This window comes from Hibiscus syriacus, unplaced genomic scaffold, assembly GCF_006381635.1.
Source record: "Hibiscus syriacus cultivar Baekdansim isolate YM2019G1 unplaced genomic scaffold, ASM638163v2 tig00110988_pilon, whole genome shotgun sequence".
Taxonomy (NCBI): domain Eukaryota; kingdom Viridiplantae; phylum Streptophyta; class Magnoliopsida; order Malvales; family Malvaceae; genus Hibiscus; species Hibiscus syriacus.
This window is the reverse complement of record NW_024062942.1, coordinates 217,658-221,905: the sequence shown is the minus strand read 5'-3', so window position 1 is coordinate 221,905 and position 4,248 is coordinate 217,658.

Sequence of the window (4,248 nt, the reverse complement as noted above, 5' to 3'; positions counted from 1 at the left end):
AAACAGAGCTACTATAAGGTAAAAAATTCCCCCTCATTTTTGGTTTCCTATTCATTCTCCCATTTTGCTCTCTCTCTCTCTCTAACTCTTCTTCGATTCTCTCAAAATTCTCTGTCTTCTCTCTAGAAGTTCATCTGTGTTTTTCATTATTCTTTGAAAAAAACTTTCATTTGATCTTCAAAAACACCAAATCCTAAACATTTTTCAGTTTTTTTGGATCAAACACACCAAATTTCTTAACTTGTTCATCATTGTTCATAACAAAACCTCATTTGATCTTTATAAAAAACCAAAATACGATTTCTTTTTTTGTGGATCAAACACCCAAAATTTTCTCAGATGTTCATCTGTATTTATCCCAGTTCATATTTGTTCTTCACAAAAACCGTCCGTTGATCTTCACAAACATCAAAACACATACTATTTCTTTTTTTTCGATCAAACCCCAAACCCAAGTAGCAATTCATCCTTATTCTTCCCCAAGTACCGATATCACAATGTTGGGATTATGAAGAGGCTCAGTTGAACAACATAAAATGTGCAAAGGGGGTTAATTGATAAAAATGTGATTAGGGAGTATAGAAAAATTTGGCATAAGGATTTAAAGTGGTCCGACTTATCAACCAAGTCTACATCCACTACCTTAGCTCCTTACTAAGGATTTTCTAACATATTCACTAATTTGTTCTTTCTTTTTCAAGGATAAAGAGATAACCTTTACAACTCCCTATCTTTTGAATTGGTTAAGATAGAACCAAAAACCATTTACAAGGAAAAATAATGTAAACAAATAAAACCTATAAAATGAAGGTGTTTACAAGAATTTAGCTCACATAAACACAATATTTACAATTGAAATGAAAAACTCTTCTTTTGTGTTCGATTGCTTGGATAGGTGTTTCTAACCCTTCTTCAAGTGTCTTAAACTTGTTTTTATATGTTGGAATGTTGTTATGGTCGTTTCTAACCGTTTGGAGTGTTTTGGAGCTGTTGGGATCAAATTTCGTGCAAAATAAAGCTGCCCAGAACAGAGGGTATCAATACTCCTAAAGGGAATATCGGTACTACCTTTGTTATATTTAAATCAACTAACTGTGACTAGTCGTTGGGGCCTTATGGTATCGATACTATGCCTATGGTATCGATACTACTATACATAGTAGTATCGGTACCCATTTGGCTATCTATACCATTTTGCATTTTTTTAATTTGAGCATTGTTGATAGTATCTGTACTACCTAGTGATTATCGATACTTCCCTTACCTTTGGTATCAGTACCATATGAATAGTATCAGTACTGTTCATTAGGTATCGATATTGTAATAATAATATCGGTACTACTTGTCCAGAAAATTATTTTGTGCTCAATTCTAAGCTTTAAGGACTTTGAATTATTTTTGAAAACTTTGAGCAAATTCAATTCAAGTCCAAAAACATTTTTGCCTTAAATTGTTATATCAAAATATAGTTCAACATATGTAACATCCCAAATCTGGGTTAGTGACTAAAATGAGAATTTTTGAAATTTGGGGATCAATTTAGAAAAATTAAAAAGTTTAAGGATTTAATAAGGATATTTCAGTATTGGATTAAATAGTAAATATGAAAAGATTATACAGGTATTATGGTAACTTAGTTTGAAAGATATTTTATCTCCCTTATTTAAGGAGATACCTGGAAGCTTTCTTTCTTCTTCTCGTGGGTTCAAGCTCAAGTCTATAAGGTAAGTTTGCTTCAGTTGATTAATGTCTTGAATTTATAAGTTGGGATGGAGTATTTAGGTATTATATAAGCTTAAGGTAAGCTTATATAAGCTTAAAACATTAAGCAGAGAAAACTTGAAAGGAAATTTGATTAAGGGTTGAGAAATGAATTCTTGATTTAAAGAGGTTTTTGAAGTTCTAAGGATGGATTTGACTTGTCAAATGATTAATTAAGAAGTTAGAGGTGATAGAATTGAATTTAAAACACATGGAAAATTTGATGAAATTCCTTGATTCAAGAATTATGGTGAATTATAAGATATGGTGAAGTGTTATAGTATTATAATAAGGTTTAAATATGTATGGGTAAGTTTTAAGGTATAAGGAGAGATTAATAAGTAGAATTTGGGGTTAAACAAGACATTTTCGGGCTCAAAATATAATTTCTGGGTTGTGTGCATCGATGCATCTTCAATGTGCATCGATGCACTCTCAAAATAAACATCGAGTACGGTTGGTGCATCGATTCATGAGGAGTGCATCGATGCATAAGGAGTGCATCGATGCATCCCCTTAAAATGGAAACATCGAATGTAAATTGTGTATCGATGCATGGTAGTGCATCGATGCACCTGTGTTAAAGAATGCATCGATGCACTGTAGAATGCACCGATGCACTTCAATGGGAAATGAAATAAATCTTTCTTTCAGTCTAAGAAATTATAGATTATAGTATATCAATGGGATACTGATAGTATAAATATATGATTGTGTAGACATCGATCGAAAGCAAAGTTTGGATAGGTCGACAGAGTAAGATACGCAAAGAAAACAAGAGCTTAAGAGTGTTCATTGAGACCAGGTGAGTACATGATAGTAAGTGTATGTTATGTTAAGGAATTAAGACTTGCGATGAGTCCAATTCTGATATTATATGATATAAGTATTAAAGCATAAACATGTAGTGATATGGTGTTAGATGTATGGTATATGAGTAAATGCATATGTTTAATTGTTGAATGCATTTTTATGTGTGAACTATGTAAATGCTTGTATTATGATAATAGGTCATGTGATCATGAGATATTGATAATAAGACATAAGATTACATGTATATGTAATATAAGTTAAAAGATAAGAAACAATATGTTATATGCATATGAGAAAAAGGTGTATGTGATGTGATCATGTTTGAAATAGATGAATAATGTGAATTTCATGGAAAATGCTACGTGAAAGTAAACTACGTGACTATGTGATCATATGAAATGTGATAAAGAACTATGTGATATGAATATGTGAATGTGTAATGAGGTAAAAGATAATGCACGTGTCATGTATTATGAGAGCTATAGGTATAGTTGGCATGCCAAGAGTCGAGGGTCTACGCGGTCCTTCGGATATAGTGGTCCTTCAGGACATAGTGGTCCTTCGGGATATAGTGGTCCTTCGGGACAAATTCTACGCGCCCCTAGTGGGATTTATACGAGCTGTGGTGACAGCATAGTGCACAACCTCTATGTACTCACATACCTTAAGTTCTCAGTAGTGTCCATGGGATAACCAAAAAGATAACAATAAAATGTGAGTGCAATGAGATGTGTTACATGTTTTATATGATATATGTGAATGTGTGTTATGGGTTAGGGCATTTGTTATGAGATGTACATGAATATATGTTAAGGTATATATATATATGAATGAATATCAAGGACTCATATGATGATGTAAGAACATGTTATAAGATATAGAATATGAAAATAAGAGATCATATGAATAAGAGATAAGAGATAGAAAGGATAATCATATAAGAATATGAGAAAATATAAATGGTGACTTGCATGTGTGTATGTAATTGTTACATGAAAAAGTAGGTATACCAGTATGACGTTGTATTACATGATATATACATGCATTTGACAATTTACATATGTATTTATATGTCTCACTAAGTCTATGACTTAGCGTGTAAGTGTTTTACACGTAGGTGTGAAAAGTCAGAAGATCATGCTTCGGATTCGTAAAGCAGCATACCTCTGCACAAAGTTCAGATCAGAAATATTTTGTGTCATATAATTTAGTATGTTGGCATGTAACTAATTCATGATATATATGTATGCTCTAATGGAGTTTGTTAAGGTTTTAAATATGTTTATGTAAAAGAATTTCTTTATAGAATAAAAGTTTTAAATTTTCTAAGATTTTTTTATAAAAGTATATACTTTAACTGGTTAATGTGACACCTCGGACTCGTATCCGAGTCGGGTACGAGTTGGGGGTGTTATATTTAATGGTATCAGAGCTAAGGTTTAGGCGATTCTAGGCTTAAATCGAAGTCAAATGAGTTTTAAAAATGTGTACATGCCAATATAAAGTGAAAATTTCTGATCTGATAGTGTAAAGAGTGTGTTGTCTTGCTAATAGAATTAGATTACTAAGTTATAATAGAAGTATGATTATGATAATTCTGAAATAAAGTGAAAGGTGATATTCCTTATTGTTGTAGCTATTCACCTGCCCTGGCCAGACAGGATGAAGAGCGGA